This window comes from Lissotriton vulgaris, chromosome 6, assembly GCF_964263255.1.
Source record: "Lissotriton vulgaris chromosome 6, aLisVul1.2, whole genome shotgun sequence".
NCBI classification, from domain to species: domain Eukaryota; kingdom Metazoa; phylum Chordata; class Amphibia; order Caudata; family Salamandridae; genus Lissotriton; species Lissotriton vulgaris.
Window position 1 is genome coordinate 49,324,754 of NC_141694.1, and position 22,596 is coordinate 49,347,349.

Genomic DNA, 22,596 nt, shown 5'->3' on the forward strand with positions numbered 1-22,596 from the left:
TAGACATTGCATGCACCGCACAGCGATTACAATAAGAAATAAACATTTAACCAATGAATGCCAAATAGATTTTGGAGTCAACTGTGCGTTTAGTGTTCAGTTCATGTCCAGATTGGATGGAAGTCTCCCATCTCTTCACAGTTCCAGTCAGAGCAATCACAGGGCGCGAAAACAAAATCAATATAGATGTACCAGGCTCATGTATTCTGATATATTCATAAATACAAATATATAAGTATTTCCATACGTAGAGGGGTTTTGGATCAATGGTCTTCGTCCATTCGTCTGTTCAACTGCCAATCACTTTTTGCTTCCACTCACACAGCCTGGAGAATGGGCCTGCCCACTTCAGCCATTGGACACAGCATGGGCAATGGGCCTGCCCACTTCAGCCCCTGCACACAGCATGGGCGGATCACTGACAGAATATCGAGGAGAAGAATATCGACCTGCCACAATATCAAGGTAAAAATATCGACTTCCTATCTACAAACAGGTAAGTACAAAAATCTCGAATCCTAAATATCATTGTTAATAATATAGTTTGCTAAAATAACGACTTTTTTAAATGTCTTAAAAGTAATATAACATTAATTAAATAATAAATATAATTCAGTAAAACATACTTAAACATATTTTTTAAATGATTTAAATTAATAAATAATAAATGTAATGTAAAAAAACATGCATTTTTTTAATATATGTTTATTATTATAAAATAAATCATATTTTTAATTATAATATGTTAAAAACATAATTTAAAATATAATTACACATATATATATAAATAAACCTATAATATCGAAATAAATAATATATAATAAGTTAAAACATTAAAATAAATATATATTTTTTAATAATATTTTTCACTACATTGAATATAACAACTATTTGAAAACGTTGCATACCATAGGGGATAACATTACTATTCCCACTCCAGCAAGTGGTACAGTAGGGAAAGTGTTGGATAGCGAGTGGATAAAAATTACTATTCCAACTCCAGCGAGTGGAAAAGTAGAAAAAATGTTGGATAGCGAATGGGTAAAAATTACTATTCCCACTCCAGTGAGTGCAACAGTAGGGAAAGTGTTGGATAGGGGGTGGGTAAAAATTACTATTCCCACTCCAGCGAGTGCAACAGTAGGGAACGTGTTGGATAGCGGGTGGGTTAAAATGACTATTCCCACTCCAATCAGTGCAACAGTAGGGAAAGTGTTGGATAGCGGGAGGGTGAAAATTACTATTCTCACTCTAGTGAGTGCAACAGTAGGGAAAGTGTTGGATAGTGGGTGGGTAAAAATTACTATTTCCACACCAGTAAGTGCAACAGTAGGGAAAATGTTGGATAGTGGGTGGGTAAAAATTACTATTCCCATTACAGTGAGTGCAACAGTAGGGAAAGTGTTGGATAGCGGGAGGGTAAAAATTACTATTCCCACTCCAGTGAATGCAACAGTAGAGAGAGTGTTGGAAAGCGGGTGGGAATAATTTAATATTCAAACTCCACCAAGTGTAACAGTAGGGAAAGTGTTGGATAGCATAGGGGAATCATTTAATATACCCACTCTTGCAATATAATTAACATCAAATAACAATTCACTATTTTTCCACCATTTTTCCCTATAAACATCACTTACAATATTGTAAAATATTAATAAATTAACATAATTAATGGTCAATTAATTAATTAACTAATAACAATTAACAATAAAATTCATAACTACCAAATCTAAATTAATTCACACAATTAACACTATAAAATAACTTTTAATAAATATTATATAAAAAATTATAAAAATTACTTTAAAATTAAATTACTTGACACCCTACTCCCCTATCAACCCTCAACCCACTCCTAAATAAAGTACACAATTAACATATTGACAAATTAATTATTAATACTTAAAATCTAATTAATTACTAATTATTAAAAAATAACACAATTAACATCAGTACCAATTTATTATTAATTGTTGTTAATCCATTTATAATTAATTACTAATAAATTAATTAACTTAATTAACAATATACATTATTAAATACTAAATTATTATAGATAACATAATGAATTAATTAATTTCAATTAAATTACTTTCCACCCTATTCCCCTATAAACCCACAACCCGCTACAGAATTAAATTACACAAAAAGTAATTAACATATAATTAATCCATTCTAAATAATTCTTAAAAAATGTATTATAATTAAATTACTTCCCACCCTATTCCCCTATAAACCCACAACCCACTATGGAACTAAATTACGCAAAAATTATTTAACAAAAAATTCATTACTTTAAAAAAATACATACATTACAAAAATAATAAATACTTGTAACACATATACTAACATACAAAACACAAAAAAACGATATTATTAAGAACGCTATTTTTACAAACGATATTACTAACTTTGATACTATGAAAAACGATATTTCTTACGTGCATGTCCATATTCTTAACCACTGTATTTTTGCAAGTCGAGATCCTGTCCACTCGATATTGAAAACTCGATATTTTGTCAACTAGATATTTTAAATTCGATATTATGACTAGTTACCAGCATGGGCAATGAGCCTGCCCACTTCAGTCATTGGTTCTGCTCAATGTGAGTGATTGCATTGTCATTGCATGTGCTTATGTGCAGAACCACCTTAAAAGCACCGCACTTTACTGCCAGGCTTGTAAACCTATGTCTCTGCTCATTTACTTGGTGTTTACTTTGTTTTCATTATTGTTTGTTTTTGTTGATGCTTTTTTGGCTTTGCCAATGTAATTTCTTTCTTTGTTTTTAGGCAAGGCCTGGCAGCTTCCCATACACTGCTACCAGCTGCTCTGTTCAAATCCCTTGCACTTTCTTACTCCCCTCCAGATAGCAGGCGCCGCCTTTCTTCTCACTTGGAAAGGATTGTTTACAAGCAGAATTGACTCACAAACTCAGATTAACTTTTTGGTCTAACACTGCCTAATCTAAAACAATCAAAGTATACATTCTGAAAGAAACAACCTGACACATAAGACAAACAAACATTGAAATCTATGACTACTGAATGCATCTCTAGTTAGCAAATGATTTGAGGACCCATTTCCTGAGGCACCTGCGATCGACTAACAGTCATTCCCCAGCCCTTGTCACTGTGTGATCGTGTCTCTCCAGAGGACAGTTACTCCTCTGCCTTTGATGTGCCAGCCTGTGCCACTGTGCGAGTGACTCTGAGCAGAGGACAGTCACTCCTCTGCCTTAGATGCACCAGACTGTTCCATAGTGTGTCTGAGTCTCAGCAGAGGACAGTCACTCCTCTTCCTTGGACTTGCCAGCCTGTGCCACTGTGTGTCTGAGTCTGAGCAGAGGACAGTCTCTCCCCTGCCTTGGATGCCCCAGCCTGTGCCACTGAGTCTGAGCAGAGAACAGTCACTCCCCTGCGATGGACGTGCCAGCCTGTGCCACTGTGTGTCTGAGTCTGAGCAGAGGACAGTCACTACCCTGCCTTGGATGCCCCAGCCTGTGCCACTGTGTGCCTGAGTCTGAGCAGAGAACAGTCACTCCCCTGCGATGGACGTGCCAGCCTGTGCCACTGTGTGCCTGAGTCTCAGCAGAGGACAGTCACTCCTCTTCCTTGGACGTGCCAGCCTGTGCCACTGTGTGTCTGAGTCTGAGCAGAGGACAGTCACTCCCCTGCCTTGGATGCCCCAGCCTGTTCCACTGTGTGCCTGAGTCTGAGCAGAGAACAGTCACTCCCCTGCGATGGACGTGCCAGCCTGTACCACTGTGTGCCTGAGTCTCAGCAGAGGACAGTCACTCACCTGCCATGGACGTGCCAGCCTGTGCCACTGTGTGCCTGAGTCTCAGCAGAGGACAGTCACTCCCCTGCCATGGACGTGCCAGCCTGTGCCACTGTGTGCCTGAGTCTCAGCAGAGGACAGTCACTCCCCTGCCATGGACGTGCCAGCCTGTGCCACTGTGTGCCTGAGTCTCAGCAGAGGACAGTCACTCCCCTGCCTTGGATGCACCAGCCTGTGCCACTGTGTTTCTGAGTATGAGCAGAGAACAGTCAATCCTCAGCCTTGGACGTGCCAGCCTGTGGCACTGTGCGAGTGGCTTTGAGCACAGGCAAGTCACTCCTCTGCCTTAGATGCACCAGACTGTGTCATAGTGAGACTGAGTCTGAGCAGACAACAGTCACTCCCCTGCGATGGACGTGCCAGCCTGTGCCACTGTGTGCCTGAGTCTCAGCAGAGGACAGTCACTCACCTGCCATGGACGTGCCAGCCTGTGCCACTGTGTGCCTGAGTCTCAGCAGAGGACAGTCACTCCCCTGCCATGGACGTGCCAGCCTGTGCCACTGTGTGCCTGAGTCTCAGCAGAGGACAGTCACTCCCCTGCCTTGGATGCACCAGCCTGTGCCACTGTGTTTCTGAGTCCGAGCAGAGAACAGTCAATCCTCAGCATTGGACGTGCCAGCCTGTGCCACTATGTTTCCGAGTCTGAGCAGAGAACTGTCACTCATGTGCCATGGATGTGCCAGCCTGTGCCACTGTCTGTCCGAGTCTCAGCAGAGGATATTTTCGAACTGAGTAGACAAGTATTTTTCCGAAAAAAAGCTTTTCATTTTGAATTAATTTTGCTCATTGGGAAGATTGTGCCCTTCTCAGGGAAGCACTGTGTCAAGAAAACACACACACATTATTCACAGAGCCCAAAACGATCTCGAATACTCAAAGCCCCCCACTTCCCATTGTTTCAGCTTTCGAAAGGCACGGAGTACACAACTGTTGCTGTAAGGCAGCATTTATTCCCCAGGAAATATCCGTCTGCTGCCACTTTGTGTTCCATTCCTAGCAGAGGATATGTTTTGTATAACTGACTTGAGAATATTTGTTTCGAAAAAATGTTTTAATTTTGAATTCATTTTGCTGGTTGGGAAGACTGTGTCGATCTTCTGGGAGCTCTTGCAGACAATATGAATTGTTCAGAAACCACGCGACTGATTCCAAGGCTCAGAGGGAGTCGTGGGCTTTGCAGCGCCACGAAATAACCACGCAGTGCGCATGTCAGGGTCTTTAGAACTCGGGCAGGGCCGCTTTATCAATACACAAATAAGCCTATATATCTTTTATATAAATATTTACAAGATACTAAATCACCATGAAATCACAATATTTATAAACCCAACACTCAAGACTCCCTCCCTATATACATTCTAACAAAAGCAAAGAAGAGCACAGAACTGGTTCATCTTATTAACCATATTAATTTTACAACCATATAATTGTAGGGAGCAATCAAATTGTAACAGATTTCTCATCGTTTATTAAGTAAATAAATAAAAATAAAAATATCCGATATTCACACAGATCGTTTTCCGCTCCAATCCTACGAATAGAAAGCCACTCGCTTGGACATGCTCCTCAAATAACAAATGTGTCTTCAACTAGCTGTAAAAAATTGTGAAATGGAATCCTGAACACGTTTACTACCAATGTGTTTGCAAGGTGTAGTACCCTTTGGTATGATCTGAAATGCAGAGTAGGCAAAGAATCACTACTATACAAGTTCAGTGTCTATTCTCCATATAACATATGAAATATATACAGACACATTTATGGAGTAGGGAGATGTCCTACATCAATCACTAAACACCTACCTAAGTTTAAAGGGATCCATCTAAAAAACACAACATGTAAACTAAACTCCGGCGGTCAAATCTATCCCTAAAAGTAATTATCCAAAATATCCGAATTTTCTATTTTATTCAGGATCTAAACGCCACATCCTCGTATTAGTAACCACATTCAAAGTAGACCAACAAAAATAATGTTATATAAGCTTCCAGGTCCACATTCTAAAAAGGCATGTCTTATTCGATTACTCTTGCTATTTTATCTAGTGTTTTATAAAATTACCCAGACAACTAACTAATTAATCCCTCGGGACCAAAGCAACACTCATAATTTATAATGAAGCTAAACCACATCAATTTAGTCCATCTTTCACAAAAAGCGGGTCTATAGTTTCAAACTCGCTAAAGAGACAGGAGCTCTGTCATGTACTCACCCTCCTCATCCGAGCAAGAATTCCGAATAACGAGCAGCTGATTCTATGTCAGTCCACGGAGGCTCTGATTATGCTTCTCTTTGCTTTACTGCAAAACACAGCAGCCAATAAACAACTTTAAAACTCAGCATACCCCGGAAGTACAACCCCCTGTACAGTATGCACCAATCACTATCAATCCACTATTATATAGTCCGGAGTGACCACATCACTTCCTCTTTCTTTGCTGCTGCAGCAGCAGATAAGTACCTTTCATTTCTCTTACAGGGATTTTGAAGGTATTTGTATTTGTATGTGATGTGATTTGGCTTTAGCTGTTTAGCGCTCGCATCTCTAGCGCATTAACTGCCAGGCGCGTGATCGCGCTTTTGATTTTGCCGATTTTGTCGCTATGGTCGCTATGGTTATTTTTGCCTATACATTTATTCCTTTCAGATGTGCGTCTTAGTTTGCGGAGCTTCGGTGCTCCGGTGCCTTGTGGGCAGATTCTGAGTGCTGTGGAGCGGGAGAGGGACACACTTTGCTCGCTCTGGAAGCAGTCCTATCTCTATGCCCACACTGCGCATGCGCGAAAAGCCGATATTTGTAGTTTTACCAATCGTAGTTTTAACAATCGGCTCTTCGCGCATCAGCTAGAGCATGAATTTGAATTTGAAAGAATTTGTAGAGCGCTCTGCTACCAAGCCGTTTCCTGGCGCTATAAGATTGACAGACGGGGGAAGGGGGGGAACACCGGAAATTTCTAAAGAGGGAATGCTTGGACAAACAGGTGGGTTTTGAGTGCTTTGCGGAAATGCCGGTAGGAAGGAAGAGCAGACTGCAAGATCCCCAGGTCTCTCTGAACGCTGACCGGAGTGTGTTTCTAGAGTAGGGCTCTGCCCTAGGGGAGATTAGGGGTGCCTCCCTCCACTTTCTAAACACTGTGAGACACTGGCCCAGGGCAGTTGATTACTGTGGTACACTGCTGTAGGGACAGTTGAGCACTGTGAGTTAGGGACAGTTTACACAGTGCCTGTGTCTATTACTCACCTCAGGGTCCTCTCCTCCTTAAACTCCTTCAGCCCTCCTGTAGCAAGATGGCGTACTACGCCGAGGAGGAAGACCAGTGGGTGGAATTCAATGAATATGCAGAGTATGAGGCACCAGAAGAGCACCAGATGGAGGAGCAATTGGTTGAAGCCCTGGATACCCAAGTCCAGGGCTCTGTGAACAGGGCATTAATTAAAGCGCTACAGCCTTTTACCAAACCATTAAAGAACTATGGTAAACGTAAGTTTGGTGCTGCTCAAAGGGAGTCCTCTGGTCACACATCGGCTGAGGTCCTTGCTAGGATGGCCCGCAATGTGCTGCACGACCATGGTGGTGTAAGTTCTTCCAAGACGCGAAAGCGCCTGTGCCGCACACGGATGGGACTGCGGAGTCGTCTCCTGCCGCACACGACACGTCTGACTCCAATCATGAGTCTTCGGCTTCACAGACCGGAAAAAAGCAGAAACGCAAGTCCAACAATGTGGAAGACAAGCCGGTCAGTAAGAACCTTTTGTTTGACCCCAGAAACATTATACACCCAAGATCCACCGAGTGGGTTCCCTGTGTCGAGGTGGCACACTATGTGCAGGACAACCTCCGGAGAGGTTTCGAAAAAGAAGTCAGGGCCACCCTGCGTTCGGAATGTCCCAGACCATCTCTGATGGGTAAAGTAGCGGACACCCAGAAATAGACCCGAACATGGGCACTTTCATGAAGAAGTTCGCGAAGGATCCCAAGAAGGGACTCGACAGGACTTAGAGGGGTTGTCAGAATAAACTCCTTGACGTGACCGGACCCCTGACCAAGATTTTGGATGCCATGGTTACCGCTAAAGATTCAAACACTCCTTTGGACCCCACGGAGGTTCTGGAATGGGCGCAGCGTGCTATGTGTTTTCTAGGGAACGCAAACTGCGCCCTGTCGGCGGAACAGAGAAGATCGTTCCTTATGCGCATTGGTCCCCAATTGGCCGAAATGGCAACTACGGAACCAGGCACGCTTGCTAATGGCATGCTGTTCAGGGAAAAGTTTGTGAAGGAAATAGGGAAATATGTGAATACGTTTTCCGCCCTGGATAAGGCTCAAGCGAACATCAAAAAAGTTTTCCACACTGGCCTTTTTAACAGGGCCGGACGGTACAGGGGTCGAGCGAACGGCCGTGATCTAACCAGACCTCTCGAGGTTCCGAGCAACGTGGCAGAGGTGGTGGCCAGCGCTCCAAGTTCTACCCTTCCCACAATCGAGGTTATAGGGGGCGACAAAACAGAGGTTACAGAGGACAGAATTATTCCTACGGAGACACCTCTTACTCAGGTAAGCTTAATGCAAACCAGGGATACGAAGGTGGGAGGTCGGATTGCTTTGTTCCACCATGTGTGGGACACTCTCACACAAGACCCTTGGATCCTTCAGACGGTAAAAGGGTTTCAGATAGAGTTTTATGCCTCACCCCATCAAGTTCAGGTTCCCCCTCCCCTACGTTTTGCCATGCAGAGATGTCTTTCATAGACGACAAAGTTCTTTCATTGTTGGAAAAAAGGGCAATCGTGCACACAGTCCCTCCTCTGTTAGTGTTTGTAAGTACCAACTTTCTAGTCCGCAAGAAGGACAAGGGTTTCAGACTTCTACTCAATCTGAGGGAATTCAATTCCTGGGTAGTGTATCACCATTTCAAAATAGAAGGCATACATTTGTTGAGGGACATCCTGTTGGAAAAGGATTGGATGGTGCGTCTAGATTTGAAAGACGCATACCTAGCGGTGCCTATTTTTCCTCCTCACCGGAGGTTCCTCCAATTCTAGTGGAGAGACCAGTGGTTCGAATTCTTAGCCATGCCCTTTGGCCTTTTGTCCGCTCCTTGGTGTTTCACCAAGTTACTAAAGCCCGTAGTTCAGTATCTAAGAGAACGGGGGGTAAGACTCATAATTTATTTGGACGATATTCTGATTATTGGGCACAGAATATGGACACACTTCTTCATCTGAACTGGACGGTCCAACTCTTACATGAGTTGGGATTTGTCATCAACGCACAGAAGTCCATTCTAACTCCGACGCAGTCAATGGAGTTCTTGGGGTTTCAGGTAGACTCAATTGCGGCTCAGTTACTATTACCATTGAATAAAAGAGTAGCTATAAAGAAGGAGTTGAGGAGTGCGAGGCCTCTCAGACTATATCCTTGAGAACATTGGCCAGATTGGTTGGACCTCTGGCCGCCTCAATACAGGCGATATTCCCAGGACCCCTACACTACAGGGCACTTCAGCGGTTGAAAATTCTGCACTTACGCAAGGGTCTGAGTTATACAGAGCAGATCTCAATCCCCAAGTGAGATGACTTGGTGGCTGGATCACATGGATGCTTAGAATGGCAAAGCCATTTACGCAGCCAGTCCGGAGATAATCATAGATTTTGATGCCAGAAGATGGGGCTGGGGACGTTGCAGTTCAGTCGAAACTGGGGGTCGGTGGTCCCGGGAGGAACTGAAACTCCATATCAATTGCCTGGAGCTCCTTGCGGGCTCGTTTGCGATTCGGACACTCTCCCCGCAACGGACGACTTGCTGTATTTTACTGCGCAGGGACAATGTGTCAGCAGTACAGGACATCAATCGTCTGGGAGGTACAAGGTCCCTTCTCCTGGTGGAGATAGCCGAGGACTTTTGGCATTATTGCCTGGCCCATCATATATCGGTGACGGCGGAGTACATTCCGGGTTCTTCCAATGTGGTAGCGGATTGGAATTCCCGTTTCTTGATGGATGCCAGCGATTGGAGGCTGCATCCCGGAGTGTTCAATCAGTTGAACGACAAATGGGGCCCATGTGTAGTGGATCTTTTTTCGTCCAGACTCAATGCGCAACTTACTCGGTTCTACAGCAGGCGCCCAAACCCTCTGGCGATCAGCTCGGACGCACTTCTTCAGTCATGGACGAATGGCATTCTATATGCATTTCCACCTTTCGCCATGATTCAGAGAGTATTGGCGCAACTCCGTCAACAGCGGGCGGAGGTGATTTTAATCACTCCCTGTTGGAAAGCGCAAGCGTGGTTTCCGGTGGCGCTAACTTTGTCATGTGCTCTTCCGGAGATTCTGGAGGACCCTCTGGAGTTACCTCATCCCCTGGTAATGCAAGGCCTCTTGACTCTCATGGCGTGGAGACTTTCAGGCGACGATGGCAAGTGCCGGGAATTTCACAAGAATCTATGTTTTTCTTATCACAGTCATGGGCGCCTGCTACGCACAAGCTGTATGAGTAGCCGTAGATGGGTTAGTTGGTGTTCTGAACGGCAAACAGATCCCGTGGGATCCGGTGTCCCTCTCATAGCCAATTTTCTGTCAGAACTCGCCAGCTCAGGAATGGCATATCGGACTGTGAACAATTTTCGTTCAGCGATTTCGGCTGGTCATCCACATATAGATGGTAAACCGGTGGCGGAACACACCCTGGTGTGTAAAGTAGTGAGGGAATCCGATTGTTCAATCCCCCAAAACCCAAGTACTCTGTTTTATGGGATGTTAATTCAGTTTTATGTTTCCTTAAAGCTTGGCCAGCCAATGAGGGTTTATCCCAGAAACAGTTATCGGCAAAGCTTATGATACTTTTATGCCTGATGTCCTGTAGACGAATCACGGATGTGCAAGCCTTGGACATAGCAGGTAGAGTATTTACTCCTTCAGGGGTTTCTTTCACGATATCCAGACGGACAAAGACACATTCTAGATGTATTTTATATCCTGCCTTTCCTCATCATACCAAGGTATGTGTGGTTCAATGCTTAAAATGTTATGAGGATTGTACTAGAGAGTTCAGGAACGATGTTGCAGGACAATTGTTAATCTCTCTTCAGAGACCTTTCGGCCCAGTCACTGCAGCAACTTTAGCCAGGTGGGTTACTTGGTTATTGGGGCTCGCAGGCGTAGATACTGCCATGTTTGGCGCTCACTCCGTCAGGGGAGCAATGGCCTCCAAGTCTTTTTATACAGAGATATTGCTGCGGCAGACTGGTCATCTGACTCAACGTTTAAGACATTTTATCATAAACCGATTGTGGATGTGGCGTCGATGGTTATAGAACAACTTTAAACTAACATAATCAGAGCCTCAGTGGACTGACATAGAATAAAAAAAATCTTGCTGACGCAACAAGAATTTTCAATTCTATTAAGGACATGAAGACGAGGATTATCCCACCCAGGTAACATGATGATAGTGTCCTATGATAACATGTTTATTGCAAATGGAATGTTCATGTGTAATTCATGGTGATGATTTGAATTTTCTCACACCCGTTGATTTTTGGTCATGAGAGGAGGCTAATTTGTGAATGTCATACTGGTTATGAAATGCATTTTGTACATGAATGGCATATTACGACCACTATTCTCTTCATAGAAGATCAAGGAATACAGGCCTGAATGATCGAGATACGCTGTTCAGAAGAAGGACCGGACGGGCGGACATAAGACATGGGGACATCGACTCTTGTTCTGAGGGTGATATTCTGGGTTCAAGTTGGGATCCACGGCGATGAAGAAATTGGTGGTCCAGTGTTCCAGGGTCAAGTTTGTGGACTGTGTTAAAGTTTATTGCAAAGAAAGAGGAAGTGATGTGGTCACTCCGGACTATATAATGTAGTGGATTAATAGTGATTGGTGCATACTATACAGGTTTTTTTTTTATCATTGTTGTGTATGTCCTGCGCAGTTCATGCAATTTAAACCAGTCTTTAACCAATCACTAAGCTGTTAACAAACCGAATCCCCATATCTATTTTTTATGTATTACCATTGCTCTAATATCTAAATGCTTTACACTGAAAGGTGTGTGTGATTTAGACAAGGTTGAATATTTCCAAAGCCTGTCTAGCCTTCCATCCTTCCTAGGTTGATAAACTGAGCATCATTTAATTTGTTAACAGTGACACGTTATTTACCACACACCAGATGTAGGTAAATGGCATTTACCGATTCGTAAATACCGAATTTTACCGATTCGGTATTTACAAATCCGTAAATGCTATGTAGGTATTTTTACCGAATAATTGAACGAATCGGTAATATTCGGTAATTACCGAATCAGTATTTACAGATTCGGTAATTGCCATTGATTCCTATGGGCCTTGTGGCCCATAGGAACCAATGGCAATTACCGAATCGGTAAATACCGATTCGGTAAAATTACCAAATTGACAAGGGGGACAGGGTGTCACTTTGACACCCTGTTGCACCCCTGATTCAGGCTTGTGTAGCATGTGACACACATACATGCCCTTAGGGAATGTATGTGTGCCACATGGCACAGGTGTACATGCACAGATGTGCATGTACACAGAAATTCGTTTTTTACCATCAAATACTATTTGATGGTAAATAACGAATTCTAAAGGGCCTGTGGCATCTAGATTTACTGAATTGGTAAATTTACCGAATTGGTAAATTTACAGAATCGTTAAAATTAGGACCCCCTACATCTCAAAAACCAAATACCGGACGGTAACGGCCGAAATCGTCCGTTACCAACCGGTATCTGGCCACATACATCTGGCCCTAAGAGGTGGCCTTATGAAGCACTAGATAAAAAAGAATTCTTTTTAGAGCATGGAGGTAGGGAAAGGCAGAGAAAGGACATGAGCCTGGTGGAGGTGAGAGCGGATGATGCAAGGATGCTCTCCTATCATTTAAAACTATTGCATGGATAAAGGAAGCTCTCAATTTATTTCAGAACAAGTGCTTCAAATGAAATGAAGCATTCTTCTATTCTAAAGCAACGGCTGTGGGCAACATCTCCTTACAGTGTCACACATGTCAGACCCCCTGCGGTCATCATAAAATGACCTTATGATGTATGCCAGGCGATACACGTACAACGTTTAACCAATGAAATGGGTGGATGATGCGTTTGCCTCCATCGGAACACCTTCACAGTATGGTGGGTGTCAAGAGCCGTCCACAGTACTGGGAAAGAAAAACTGTCTGGTGCAAACACTAGAACTATTTTCTTTTGCGAAATCAAAGCCGGGACTCGAAGAAAGAGCTTTCCTCAGTCTAAGTTTGATTATTTTATTTTTCTGTGATAAGCAGTGAACACAGAATGCTGACGACACAACAAAACAGCAGTGTCTCCTCCTCTAAAGTGGAGGAGCGTCGTCTCACTACTCTGTGAGCAGTTCAAAAAGGAAAAGTGCTATGATAAGAACGAAATGTTATTATAATTTCATTTTTCTGTACTGGCATTTTAGGTGCTGGGCTGTCACAGGAGCAGGGGGAGGAGTGGTTGGCACTCTCTTAAGTGTGTATGACGGTCTGGACGGCCGTCTTGGGCAGACCAAACAGTCATGCGCACTTAGAATGTTCTCCACCCGGCTGTGGAGAGCATGCACATGCTCCCAGCCCATGTCTGAGACCTTTCACAACGCTGCTGTTATGCTGATGACAAAAGAAAAAGGATCAATTGATGAATGGAAGGCTGAACAATGCAAACATTCACCCCCAGTCACAAGGATCAGGGTTTAATCCATCATTCTTCCTCACTCCGCCCTACTTTGGACCCAACCATATGCAAATCAGTCTTGACCATGTGCCTCATGGGAACTGCAGCGCCGTGATTAGCTAGGGGAGCCTGGGAACCTGTGTGCATCCTGTTTTCTGCTTCTGGAGTTGACCGAAGAAGACTGTGAGGCAGCAGCAGGCCTGCAGATAAGTGTTTTTTCTCTCATGTTTTTCTATTATTTTTCATTGTCATTGTCGCACCCCTACCCCCATTAAGTGGCAGCCACCACTGCAACAAAAGTGACGCAGAGCGAGCTAACCGCATGGTCTGCTTTCACTTTTGATCTGTGCAAAGGTGGGGGGTGGGGGGGTAAATCTCTAGCCGGAGTACTGATCAGCACAGCAGCACGGTAGAGGCAGTGTGGAAACGGGACAAGTCAAGCCTGATTTATCAATAAAACCAGTGAGTACCACTGAGGGACCGAGGAAAGAGTGTGAACTTTTAGAATATTCTGCAAACTAGTTATTTCCCAAAAGGGCTAGTGCCCGCCATGCCTTCACAAAATGACACTGTACATTATGTGCGATAAAGTGCCCTTGTGAATATGAGGGCACACAAAGCTACAAGAGCAACTGCACTAGGGTGATCCCACAAGTCTTCTCACTACTATTATGCATAGAGAAGAAAGATTAACTCCACTTTGCCATCTCCTGTAAACTTACTTTACATGTTACCTGATGAGTCCCGAGACCAGCGCTCATTCTAGGCACTAGTCTACTTCGTTTGATTCTTTACTTTCCCCACTCTCACAACACCCACTAGACAAGGGCAGGTAGAGCACATACGGTCTCATTTACAAAGGTTTGTCGAAGTCTTTCTTCAGCGCTGCCCTATGCCAAATCGAAAGGGCAGGAATGCACCATATTTATGAGAAACAGTGCATTTCTTTCCTTTCAACCAGCATACAATATAGTGCCTAGAGCCAATGCAGGCACCCTTGCACTATGGTGCAAGGGTGCCTGCGTTGTTGGCAGAATTGCTTTTGTGCAGGAAGGGACACCTTCATGCACAAATACAATCCATGGAGGTGTTTTCCTCTTGCTATGTGTGCCGCAAAATGCAGCACACCTAGAAAGAAGAAAAGGGAGGAAAAATAAATATATTTCTCCTCGTTAAGCCTGCCATGGGAAGGTGTACAGCATTCACATGTTTACAGATCCTGGGATCTGTCAAAACCCATAGGCATTGCATGGGAACACCCACCACAACGCCCATAGAACGCTTCTCTGATGCAGTGTAAGGCAACGCAGCGATTTATGATGGCCTTCTTAAAGGTAAATCTGATAGCAACTAGGTGAATGGATTTGATAAACAACATTATTCAAATGCTGTGAAAAAAAGCTGCATGTTTCAACCCACATTTTTTCTTTCAAGAGGGAGGCCTAATACACAATAGGTAATTTCTTAATGTCAAAATCTATTCGATCTGAAAAATTGAGCCACTGCAGAAAAAAGCGTCTGAAAAATTACACGATGGAATAGTAATGATCATTTGGTTGGTAAATATGTTGATAACAAAAATGTCATATGACATAAACTAATGGTCTAAATAATGTTTACATAAATTGGATGTGGATTTTTGATTATTAACTCCAATGTGGTGATATTTCTGTAACCAACATTAAGGATACAATATTTTTATCAGGGGAAGGTTTCTGGATGGTTTCTTTGTTCATGGAGGGCTTGGTAGGCGTGCGTCAATATCTTGAATTGGCATCTTTTATGGACTGGGAGTCAGTGGAGGTTCCTAAGGTTTTGGGTGATATGGGCCCTTTTTTGCTGGGTGAGGATGAGTCTGGCTGCTGAGTTCTGGATTGTCTTAAGTCTTCTCATGAGTTTGGTGTTGGTTCCTGCATACAGCGCATTGCTGTAGTCCAACCGGCTGGTGAATAGAGCTTTAGCTACGGTTTTTCTCGTGCAGATTGGGCGATATTTGAAGATTCTTTGGAGCATGCGGAGGGTGTGGAGGCAGGCAGAGGAAACTGCATTGATTTATCGTTTCATTGTGAGTTTGCTGTCCAGGATGATGCAGAGATTGTGGGCGTGGTCTGTCAGTGTGGGTCAGAGTTTGGTGGGCCACCAGGTGTCATTCCAAGGGGAGGTGTTGTTGCCAAAGATCGGCACTTCAGTTTAGTCAGTGCGGAGCTTCAGACAGTTGGCCTTCATCTGGTCTACAAAATTCTTCATGCAGTTGTGGAAGTTGGTCTTCGTAGTGGTGGGGTCTGCTGATAGTGAGAGGATGAGCTGGCTATTGTCGGTGTAGGATATGATGTTGAGGTCATGGGTCCTGACAATGTCTGCTAGAGGTGCCTTGTAGGTGTTGAAGAGGGTGGGGCTGACGGATGAACCTTACGGGGCGCCGCAGATGGTGTTCTTGAGCTCCAGGGTGATGGAAGGTATGCAGGTTCTCTGAGTTCATCCCATGAGGAACAATGAGATCCATCTGAGTGTGTCTCCCTGAATCCCAATGTGGTGCAGTCTCTTGATGAGTGTGTGATTGGATACGATGTTGAACGCTGCGGTAAGGTCAAGGAGGGAAACCAGATTGGAATGCATCTAGCAGGTTGTTTCTCTCCAGATGCTCAGTGAGCTGCTGGTTGATGACCTTCTCAAGGACTCTGGCAAGAAAAGGGAGCAGTGAGATGGAGCAGTAGTCTGGAGTTCGCTGAGGTCAGCAGAGGGTTTCTTGAGGAGTGGTCTGACTTCTGCATGTTTTAATGCATTGGGAAAGGTGACTCTGGCAATGGATGCGTTGAGGGATGGTGGCGAGTTAGCGGCTGAAATCTTTACTCCCTAGGTTGAAGAGGCGGTGGGAGCAGGGGTCCTACCGCCTCATGATGGCTGTGGTGTTCTTTGTGGTATTATTTTCCCATGTGGTGAGTGGCTGTTCAGGGGAGACATCTGTTGAAGTCAGAAGACTGTGGAGGTCGGTGGATTCAGGCTTGAAGTTTATGTAGATGGTGGGTATCTTGTTGTGGCAATGGTTCGCTAGAGCATCACAGAGTTCCTATGAAGAAGGGATTGTGTTCTCGGGTGGCTGTTAGGCAGGATAACTTTCTGATAATGAAGAGTTCCTTGGTGTGGCTGGTGCTTGCTTTGATGCGGTCTGCTAAGGCGTCTTTTATTACGTCTTTGAGTCGTTGGTGGCATTTGTTGAGGGCTGAATAGAAGGTGGCTCGGACTGTGGTGTCTCTGTTGGTTCGCCATATTCTCTCTAGTTGTTTTCAGCTGCACTTCATTGTCCTGAGTTCTGTAGTGTATCGGCTGGCTTGTTTGGTGTGTCTGTGGATCTTGACTAGTTTGATGGAGGCAACTAGGTCAGCTGAATTAGTGAATTCCCTGGTAAAGTGCACTACATGTGCCCAGGGCCTGTAAATGAAATCCTACTAGTGGGGCTTCTGCACTGATTGAACCACCCACTTCAGTAGCCCTTCAAATGAGCATCAGGCTTGCCATTGCAGAGCCTGTGGGCTCAGTTTTAAACTGCCAGGTTGACCTGGCAAGTTAACCCTCTTTGCAAGCCCAGACCTTACATTTTAATACATATGTCACCCCTAAGGGATGCCCTGGATAGCCCAAGGGCAGGCAGCAGTATATTTAATAAGTAGGACATGTACTAAAGTTTACATGTCCTGGTATAGATAAACTCGTACATTTGTTTTTCACTATTGCAAGGTCTATCTCTCCCATAGGATAACATTGGAATTACCTTATTACATTTTGTAAGAGTAGTTTCTAATTGGGAAGACATGGAACCTTCTTGTTTGGTGTTTCCTGAATCACAATTTGAAATCACAACTTAAGGTGAAGTTGGATTTTAAATTGGAATTCTTAAAATGCCCCTTTTAGAAAGGTTGAATATTGTTACCATAGCCATTTGGTACCTGCTGTCTATCTCTGAATACACGTCTGAGGTGGGTGACAGCCTGGCTTTGTGCATTCCTTCTAGACAGCTGCACACAAAGGGAACTTAGGTATGACAGATGGGCCAACTACATCCCAATGGGTCTTCCTGGGCAGGTTGAGAGGGAGAAGTTTATACTTACACCTGAGTAGGCTGTGTCCTGTCCCCACACAAAGGGCTGCATAACCCCCTGTAGTGAGTCTGGAGCCAGTGCAGGAAGGGCATGGACCCAGTGCACTTCAAAGGCCTCTCTTTGAAGTCTCTTCCACTTCAAAAGCACAATGAGGTAACAGTACAGGATCTCAGACACTACCAACTCAGTACATGTTTGGACCTGAGGGCATTCTGAAGGGAAGAAGGACTGCTGTGCTGCTGAAAAGTCTGCCACTCTTCTGGCACTCTTCTGGACTCCTGCTTTGCTGTGCTGAGATGCTGACCTGCTGACCTCCTTGCCTGGTAATGAGTAGGATTGGACCTGCATCTCTCCAACCCAGAACCAAAGTTACTCTAAGGGCTTGCTGTCTTGCCTCCTGTTTGATGTTTCAGGGACATTAAAGACTTCCAACCACCCAACTACAGGACCTGGAGTCTGTCATCGGAGAGTTGTGCCCTGCCAAGTTGTAAATTCAGCCCTGGGCCTTAGAAGTATGTATAAAGTACTGCAACTGCCAAAATTCATGCATTGATGTCATTACGCCTCTCAGAACCGGCGCATCTCCTTCGATGAAGAAGCATCGCAGCTGCTTCGAGGATCGAGTACATTGCTTCGGCGTAGAGCATCACCTACTTTTCTGATGAATTTCTGACTTTGCGCGGCTTGGAACAAACACATTGCCTACATTGCCTACATCCTAAAGATCGATAATGATGCATTGCCTCCTCTGTTCCAAGCCTCGAATATTCTGCGACAATGCAAACAAAGTACTTTGCAGCAGGACAAGTTTGGTCCCTGTATCCAACCTGCGCTCCTACATGGTCGGCCTGAGCTTTTGGATTCGACCCAGTCCAGAGCGACCAGATAGCCCTGGTTGGTGCCTTATGTTTTAAGCACTATAATTCAAGATATTCTTTAGAAATGTATAACTCCGGTTCTACCTATTGGATTTTTGTAGTTCTGGTCTTCTTTTGTTCATTAAACTAAGCTCCATTTTTCTAACAAGGTGTGGTATATTTTGGTGTGGTGTTTTCACTGTTGTAAGTGTTGCACAAATACTTTCACATTGCCTCTTAAATTAAGCCCGACTGCTCTGTGCCAAGCTACCAGAGGGTGAGCACAGGGAGGGTGTGTATCTGACCTATCTGACTAGGACTGTGGTTCCTGCTGGACAGGGTAAATAACTCTGCCAACTAAAAACCCAATTTCTAACAATACTGCTCAAAACATTTCTGTTGAACGTGCAGATATGTATCTGGGCCAAGGATTATTCTCCTTGGAATACCTTGAGGTGGAATAAAGCCCATCTAACAATTGTTTACAGAACTATATTGGTAAGGCTGTGACTGAAATACAAATCTTAACAGGTCATCCTTGGTGGGTGAAAGCATACAGAGTAACTATGAACTATTAGGTAGGTCTTGTAGCTTAGTGAACTAATGCGTCCACTGTAGGGGTCTGTGTTTGACCTCATTGTCAAAGGTTCCAATATCAGCAAGCCCACTCAGCCTTTCATCCTTATGAGGTTGATAAAATGAGTACCATTGAGTTGGATAACAATAAACAATCCGTTATTCAGCGCCAAGATACCCATTGCGGTGAACATGCGCTTTACAAATACGTATGTTAGGATTTAGAAGATATTGTTAGGTTCTACATTTAAATTTGTTGTATTGTACCTCAGGTAAATTGGCCAGTCTTTGCTAGGCCTAGCACTGTGAGTGTATGATATATTATTCTGTGCTGTAATGAAACATTAAAGTTTCCTTATCATTGACTGTGTCTAAAGTCACATAAAACTCCACTCTTGATAATGCTGATACTCGCAAAGAGCTATTTTCCTAAAATAACTTACAGTCCCTCAGAGATCTGTTATTGATGATAACCAGAGTTGTGCTATTGATCTTACCCAGGCTCATTTTCCCCACATATCATCCAGCGTTACTCAAAACAATGTTCTTTTTTGGACTAGAAAACACACTTCACTTTTAGAACCCATCTCTCTTTAACTCCCAAGCTCACATCAGAGCATCGCTTTTCATAACACAGAGCCAGCAATACTTCTGCTTTTGAAAATGCAAAGGTACTCAGTGATCTTATCGCGAACAGCTTGCGAAGTATGCATGGCTTTCCCAGATGAACAGGAGAAATCACACACCTTGCAGCTTTCACTTGATTCAGGCTCCTCTAGGGAACTGATCTCCTGCATCTGTAGGGCCCGATCACAGAACTAACTTAAGACAGAATCCTAAACTTACTACCATTTTGGTATTCACAGAAGGCACTTACTCATTTTGGTATTCACAGAAGGCACTTACTCATTTCGGTATTCACAGAAGTTAGGAGACCTAACTTTAGGACTCCTACATGCCTTCTGTGAATACCAAAAGTCTTAAAGTTAGGATTTTTCTCAGTTTAGGAGTAGTAAAGTTCCTAAATTTCATACTCCTAAACAGAGAAAAATCCTAACTTTAAGACTTTCGGTATTTACAGAAGGCATTTAGGAGTCCTAAAGTTAGGACTCCTAACTTCTGTGAATACCGAAATGAGTAACTGCCTTTTGTGAATACCAAAATGAGTAAGTGCCTTCTGTGAATACCAAAATGGTGGTAAGTTTAGGATTTTGTCTTCAGTTAGTTCTTTGAATCGGGCCGATAGTGTCTTAAAGGCAGACCATAGGGTTGATAAGTCAAAAATCCAAGATAGATGACTGGCAGACCTGTTGTTACCACTTACAGAGTGGGAGGGGCTATGAGCGTTTGAGCAGGTTCAGGAGATAGCCAATAACGCTCGTTTCAAACTCATGCAATTTTATTATTTGCATCTCACATATCTGACACCTCAGTGATTATCCAGTTTTGATGCAGCGCACACTCCAGCGTAACCCTGGTCTGGTGTTGTGTCCGCCGCGTTCCTCCACATGACTTGGGACTGTGCCCGGCATCAGATATACTGGACAGAAGTATTAGATGTGCTGCGGGAAGTTACGGGAGTCCATTTTGAGGCTTTGGATAAGCATGTTGAGACTTCTGGGTGTTCTCACAGTCCCCAAGACCGGGTTTCGTATTTGACACAGATTTTCCGTCATTGGACTTGTGCTGGCTAAATGGCACATTGCATTATACTGAACACACTCCATGCTCCCCCGAGTGGATAAATGGAAGGGCTGATTTGAGTAAATGGGGTGTGGCTGAGTAACGTCATCTACGCTCGGTACACACCGATGAAAACATAGATGCGACTTAGAGATTTGGGGGAATATGTTGGGGAGCCTGATGTCAGATAAGAGTCTCCGGGAGGCAGCGTTGGCTCCCTCCCTGGTAGCGGGATCCGACTTGCCCACGTTGGCACAGAAGACTGGTCCCTTGAATTTACGATTGGTGTTGCATGGGGGTTCGGATGTGGGATGTGTGTGGGGGAGAGTGGCCCATGGCAATACTGATGATGGGAATGGTTGTGATCCTGTATATGTGCCCTGTGGACCTGCAGGGGATGGGGGCTCTGTGTGCCAATCGGATGTTACTGATGAGCATATTATCAAGAAACGTCGTTAAAATTATCGCCGCTTTGGCGGCAGGAAACTGCAGCTAAAGCGGCGATAAGGGCCTTGATAATATGCCCTTGTATATTCACATAGAAGCCCAGGTTCTCATCGCTCTGCTGCTGATGGTGCACAGGTTTAATCAGTGTCTTACTCTTGTCAATCCTGACTCCGACTGTGGACTTATCACTCATCGCTCTGCTGCTGATAGTGCACAGGTTTAATCAGTGTCTTACTCTTGTCAATCCTAACTCCGACTGTGGACTTATCACTCATCGCTCTGCTGCTGATGGTGCACAGGTTTAATCAGTGTCTTACTCTTGTCAATCCTGACTCCGACTGTGGACTTATCACTCATCGCTCTGCTGCTGATGGTGCACAGGTTTAATCAGTGTCTTACTCTTGTCAATCCTGACTCCGACTGTGGACCTATCACTCATCGCTCTGCTGCTGATGGTGCACAGGTTTAATCAGTGTCTTACTCTTGTCAATCCTGACTCCGACTGTGGACTTATCACTCATCGCTCTGCTGCTGATGGTGCACAGGTTTAATCAGTGTCTTACTCTTGTCAATCCTGAATCCGACTGTGGACTTATCACTCATCGCTCTGCTGCTGATGGTGCACAGGTTTAATCTGTGTCTTACTCTTGTCAATCCTGACTCCGACTGTGGACTTATATCACTCATCGCTCTGCTGCTGATGGTGCACAGGTTTAATCAGTGTCTTACTCTTGTCAATCCTAACTCCGACTGTGGACTTATCACTCATCGCTCTGCTGCTGATGGTGCACAGGTTTAATCAGTGCCTTACTCTTGTCAATCCTGACTCCGACTGTGGACTTATCACTCTTCGCTCTGCTGCTGATGGTGCACATGTTTAATCAGTGTCTTACTCTTGTCAATCCTGACTCCGACTGTGGACTTATCACTCATCGCTCTGCTTCTGATGGTGCACAGGTTTAATCAGTGTCTTACTCTTGTCAATCCTGACTCCGACTGTGGACTTATCACTCATCGCTCTGCTTCTGATAGTGCGCAGATTTAATCAGTGTCTTACTCTTGTCAATCCTGACTCCGACTGTGGACTTATCACTCATCGCTCTGCTGCTGATGGTGCGCAGATTTAATCAGTGTCTTACTCTTGTCAATCCTGACTCCGACTGTGGACTTATCACTCATCGCTCTGCTGCTGATGGTGCACAGGTTTAATCAGTGTCTTACTCTTGTCAATCCTGACTCCGACTGTGGACTTATCACTCATCGCTCTGCTTCTGATAGTGCGCAGATTTAATCAGTGTCTTACTCTTGTCAATCCTGACTCCGACTGTGGACTTATCACTCATCGCTCTGCTTCTGATAGTG

The 22,596-nt window shown here is 44.1% G+C and overlaps 1 pseudogene; it reads left to right on the plus strand.

The window, feature by feature from the left end:
• The first annotated feature begins 7,130 nt into the window (after positions 1–7,130).
• On the plus strand, positions 7,131–16,275 carry LOC147706769 (uncharacterized; annotated as a pseudogene).
• Positions 16,276–22,596: the final 6,321 nt, after the last annotated feature.